Genomic DNA, 6,030 nt, shown 5'->3' on the forward strand with positions numbered 1-6,030 from the left:
GATCATCAAGCTCGATTTAGGGAACTCTGTCAAGCTCAAGTATGCCTTAGTCTGTCTGCACATGGAATGGCCGTCAAGTCCTTCTTCTCAAGTTCTAGTAGCATAACCAACTCAAAATATGTGAAGATACTTCATCAATTGTCCAAAGAAGTCAATTGGAAGCTAGTCATGTAAGCTTGCTGACCACAAAATCCCAAACTCTTGTCTTCATTGCATAAAATCCAAAAACAAAACCTAGTGCCAAGTAACCTGCTACAAGAAAATAATTGATATCCTTGAATCTGCAAGTTGCACTTTAGTAGTCCACTAGGATCAAATGGGATAATAAGATATTGCTCCAATAATGGAGCCGCATAATACCCACATGAGCATACATTTCCTGTATCAATCAACATCAAACATTTCTGGTATAGGTATGTTATTTCTGTATCAAATAGCATGCAACCAAAATGCATACTTTTGAAGATCCTTAGAATCTCCTGGATCATATACCATTAAGAGGACATAGCATTGATGGCCCCCACAATATACTAGAGCATCACCTGAAGCATAGTGCAACATCCATATCCCATAAACTCCTGGTAACTAAAGCTCATTTTATCAGTAAGCCTTAAAGAGCATTGACTCCCTTTTATTGGCAGCCAAACCATCACTGCATAAGCATCATTAAAAAAATTAGCATCCAAATCCTTACATAATTTTCATACTGTACAAGGAAGTACGAAACCTATACATCTTTTTCAGTACCCATGGTGATTTAACATCATCACCCCCTCTAGCTTCATAACCATCATGAAGAACCTTCGAACAATCTGGACCTATATCGTCAGAGGAATTTTTACCTGCTGGAATTTTACCTTGATCATGGAAAACAAATTTAGCTTGTAAATCTTCATCCATAGCATCCTCGGAAAAATCACTCTGTAAAATATCAACATTCATCAAAATTGTAGGAGTTATCTGCTCATGCAACCCATGTATAAATATAGATGTAGAATCCCTGTCAATAATTTGTTCACAATTAGCATGATCTAGGAAATGTTCATACTCATCAATATCAATTAGTAGCCCGTTGTCATGCAGCTCTTCTCCCATGCTAAGAAAGATTACAAAAAAATGCACATTGAGCTACTTTGAAGCTTACTTGATTAATGATAAGTGTTCAGGGCTTGGTAACAAGCTATTTTTACGATTAATGTATGCCAGATACGGCTTTAAAGGGCCAACAGATGCCTTAATGATACTAAAAAATGAGTATGCTTTAAGTGATCACATATGGGAGATTATGATCATAGAGCTATAGTGCTTGAAGTGCTCTATCGGCTTGTCTTTATGGCTCATTGATTGGAGCTACGGTGCAAAAGTTATGGCAGTTTGAAGTTTGAGTCGATACCAGATCCATACCGGATTGGGCAATTGCAACCAAGGGGACAAAGATAAAGTGAATGCATGGGACTGAAGTGCTCCCTTTGTGGAGCACGTCGGTCTTTTTAGATCAGCAATCAAAGTTTCAGTTGCCAAGATATTGGTTGTTAAAGATTCATCGGGGGCCGGTTCTGTACCAGTTCGGTCCATTCGATCGGTGTGCCATCTAGGTATTTTGGGCTTCAACTAGGGAATTTAAAATGCGGCAACAGTAATTGCTTGAGGAGTCTCATGTCCGGGATGTCATATCATGCAGTGCTTGGCTGGAAAACGTCATGATTGGTAGTGCCTAGCTAGCAAGAATAAAACTCTGACACTCTTTAGTTAAATGCAATGCCTTTACGGAATAATGTTAAGGTTTTAATGAGCTTTCTGTGTCAAATGCCTTGCGATGCGGAGCCTTGGCCGATATGTATACAAAATGTGGTGAGGTGCACGAGGTGCCTAGCATTGCCTTGGCCAGCATGTGTACCAAATGAGGTGCCTTTATGTATGCCAAATGGGGTGTCCTTGAGGGGAATTGGAGTTCTCCTGCTTGGCAATGCTTTGGTCGACATGTGTACCAAATGAGGCACCAAAGAAGATGGGTTGAAGGGCACCCGCCGAAGATTATAAGTTAAAGTGGCCAAACACATTGACTCAAAGAGTGGCCGCCCACCATTTAGGAGCTCGCGTTGGAGGCTGTGGTGCTCTGACGACAACGCGCAAGAAATGGGAAATGACGAGCAGTCCAGTGCACCCCATTTCGGCTCCAAATTTGGCTCGTTTCTTGTTGGTCGCGCTACCCGTTGCCATGTCAACAAGCGTTCTTTTCTATGCTCCCTAGCAACGATGGTGCCGTCGTTGCTAAGGGAGGAGTAAAACTAAATATAGGGTGTGGCTTATTGGGGAAGAACAACGTGTTGTAGTTGTGAGGGTCATGAGAAGAAAAGATCGAGGAGCTCAAAGGGGAGAAGGTGCAGAAAGCTCTCTCTTTCTCTCTCTCTTCCTCAGCTACCAAAACAAGGAAAGCTCTCTCTCTCTCTCTCTCTCATCCTCGGCTAGCAAAGCAAGGAGAAGAGGCAACTCAACGAGGAATGTTCGTGTGGTTGTAAGGGCAAAAGAAAGGGGAAGTGCCGGAAGCTCGGAGGGAGAAGGTGAAGCAAAGCTCTCTCTTTCTCTCTCTCTCGTCATTGACTAGAAAAAGAAAGGGAGAATCTCTTCCTCTCGTCCTCAACAAGGCAAAGAGGAAAAGAAGAAGGCAAACCAAAGCGGGTCTCACTCTCTCGAGAAGGAGAAGTAGAAAGAAGCACAATTAGCAACACAGGGAAATTTTTTATGGCAATTCAACATGTTTAGTCTTACGTTCAACAACACCGATCACCGGCGAACATTTTGAATCACTGTAAGCTAAACTAATTTGGCCTAGATTTTGTAAATTGAAGCTTAAACTTCTTAATTTGCAATTAATTAAGTTAATGGTGCTGTTAACAGCACTACCTTGGCTATTCTGCGTCGGATTTTGTCGGCATCATAAAATTCAATTATTTTAGCACTTTGTTTATGTTTCGAAGAGGTTACTTGACAATGTTGCGGTGTGGTGTATCTTTTCTTCTCTCTTCTCCCACAGGAAGCAGCCTGCCGCCGGTGCTGACCCGACTCACGTTTCGAACACATATCCACCGACACCTAGTGAACCGGATGCAAAACCGAGCCGGGGTGGGAAGATAGTTGAAGCCTATGTCTACACCGCAAGAGGCAGCCATGCAGCAAAAGATGAAACAATTTGCAACGTTCATGCAACAGCAACATGCTACCCAACAACAACATAATCTGCAGATTTGTAAAGCTCGACAAAGTGTTATGGAGAAGTTGCAGCGGTTTGAAGGCCGTGATATGTTAAAATTTTGTAATTTTTATGAGAAGTCTATGCGAAACGAAGGGTTCTGTAAATACCATCTTGAATCAAGTTTGCCCTCACATTCCGAAGGGTTTTCATCTCCTCTGTCTACATCTCCATCTCTCTCTCTCTCTCTCTCTCTCTCTCTCTCTCTCTATACCGTGTGCTGTGTTAGTGTTATTTGAATCACTACTATCTGCGTCCTAGCCGCTCAAAGCTAGATGGTGCCCCTTGTTCACTCCCCATGACGAGTTCTGCGTGGACGGGCCTTGCGTAGAGGCCGCTAGGGTCCTTTTTGCGCTTTCCATTGTCACCATGTTTATGACATAAAAATTGTCTATCTTTCTTATGCCGTCAAACTCATTAAGCTTTCCATTGTCGCCATGTTTATGACATAAAAATTGTATGTATTTCTTATGCCGTAAAACTCATTAAGCTTAGCCTTCTTGAATTATTTGACTATCGCTTCTCCCGCATTGTCATCCTTATCATCGCCATTGTTTCTTTTCTGCTTCTTCTATCTCATTTGATTATTTATCTCCACTTTCATCTTCTCCTTCTTCAATTGTTTCTTAAATTCTTTCATCGTTGTAGCAGAATCAAAACGGCTCTGATACCACTTGTGCGTCGCTTCACTTTGTAGAGTAGATATCACATTGGTTTCTGTAACATGTTTAAAATAGCCAAAAGAACATACTCGTTTAACCAAATTCAACATGATAAATCAAATTAAAAACCGTAATTTATTACCATCATAAAATAGTACATTCACTTCTTTATTGGATCAAACAAAAGAGATATTATCTGTGTATATCTATTTGTAAGCTAACTTGTAGGTTATCATGTTGTTGCAGACAATTTGTTTATGCCTTAACTTTGTCATACGAACTCCGAATATAGACTTCCAAGTATTGAAAACGATGGGAACGGGTCTGGTCTACAAGGCATCGTGGACAAAATTGGAAAAAAACCTTCGTTTGGCTAAAAACAAAACTTTTAGATCGTGACTTATAGACCCTCTTTTTTTTTGTCTCCACGACTTTTTTAACTTATTTTAAGATTACCTATGTATTTCAAGATGAGAAACACAAAAATAAAACATGGATATTGATAAAAACATTAATTTTGACTACGTCTTTATTTTATAGTCTTCAATCAACTTATCTTTTATTCAATAATTATTGTTAAATATATCTTTAATGTATTGTGAAGAGAGTAGATTTTGTCCCTCGATATTTCGAACTCATTTGTGTACAACTAATACTCTCTATCTCATAAACTATTCAAGAGTCTTTTATGCCATATTTCATAAAAGGTCTTTAAATTGAGTTCAATTATTAGAGTTTTTTACATAAAAAATGTCAAAAACTCCAATAATTGGGCTCAATAAAATAAATAGCAATGCAAGCACTTTTTGATAGGCTGATTGTGGAACAAGATGAGTTGATTTAAGAGCTACAACTTACATCCCAGTAGATGAATATAATGCATCCACGGGTTTAATGCCCTGTAGTTGAGGTGTCCCACATCCTAACTACTTCTTGCAATTAAACTTGCAGCACGTGGAGTATGCTTTGTATGCGCTGTAAGTTCCTTGCTTATGTGTCGCAGAATCGTTTGCTGAACTCAGCGAGAAAGTGTCCCATGTGCCACTCTTTGCACGTACGCCTCATTATGTGCTCTAAGCTCTCAGTGGGACTAGAGCAAGGTGTAGTGCATACGTTATTTTACACTTTCCTTGCTTATGTGTCGCACAATCGTTCCTTGAACTCAACCAGAAAGTGTCCCATGTGCCACTCTTTGCACATACGCCTTGTTATGTGCTCTAAGCTCTTAGTGGGACTAGAGCTAGGTGTAGTGCATACGTTGCATGCGTCTAGTCGAACGCAAGTGTAATTGGCTTCCACAATGTTGTAGACGTACTAGAGGATGTGGAGGACTTTGCCTGCACCTACACGGTGGATGAAATGGGGGGCTCTCGAGATCAATTATTTTGCCCTTCATAGTAGGTAGATAACGACTCAATGGAATCATGACTTAAAATCATTCATCTTTTGGAGTGAAAATCATAGACTGCCACGTATTTGCATCCTCAAAAGTTCCCCACCATGACTGCGTCCGTATCGTTGATACATAACAACGTCCATCACCCTTCACACGAAGAGAAATGGTATCAATTGAGTGCAGATCAAAGCTGCTATAGCCCTGAATGGTGCGCAATGCGTCCACTTGCTGGTTCCCTTAACTTTCCTAACAAAGTGCCTGAAAAGACAACAATTTTATTTGTGTCGCCACCCAATTCCAAACGTGCGCTGGATAGACCACCATAATCAGATAATCAGAATGAACAATCAAATTCCTCAAATCATCCTGGCTTGAAAACCTGAACAAACTCAACTCCTTGGAGGGTTGTAGATCTTCAAACTTCCAGGCCACAGCTCGGCAAGCTGCATTAGTCGTGGCGTGGACAAGAGCTCGAAACATGTGCTTCCTAAGAAGTTTTCCTGTGAAATTTTTGTTGTCCTCTACGAGCTTGCATCAGCTTATTGACTCTCTTGTCTCGGCCTCCTCTCTCTCTCTCTCTCAAGTCCAAGCTGAAGTGGACGGCCACTTCACCTTAAACTTGAGAGAGAGAGAGAGAGAGAGAGAGAGAGAGAGAGAGAGAGAGAGAGAGAGAGAGAGAGAGAGAGAGAGAGAGGGAGGGAGGAAGGGAGATCATCAAGTGG

General features: G+C 40.9%; 1 pseudogene; it reads right to left on the bottom strand.

Moving 5' to 3' along the window:
• Positions 1–5,152: 5,152 nt before the first annotated feature.
• On the bottom strand, positions 5,153–5,788 carry LOC147421760 (putative complex I intermediate-associated protein 30 pseudogene; annotated as a pseudogene).
• Between the last annotated feature and the right edge of the window lie 242 nt (positions 5,789–6,030).

The sequence above is a fragment of the Adiantum capillus-veneris genome, chromosome 27, assembly GCF_014529385.1.
Source record: "Adiantum capillus-veneris isolate H3 chromosome 27, ASM1452938v2, whole genome shotgun sequence".
NCBI lineage: Eukaryota > Viridiplantae > Streptophyta > Polypodiopsida > Polypodiales > Pteridaceae > Adiantum > Adiantum capillus-veneris.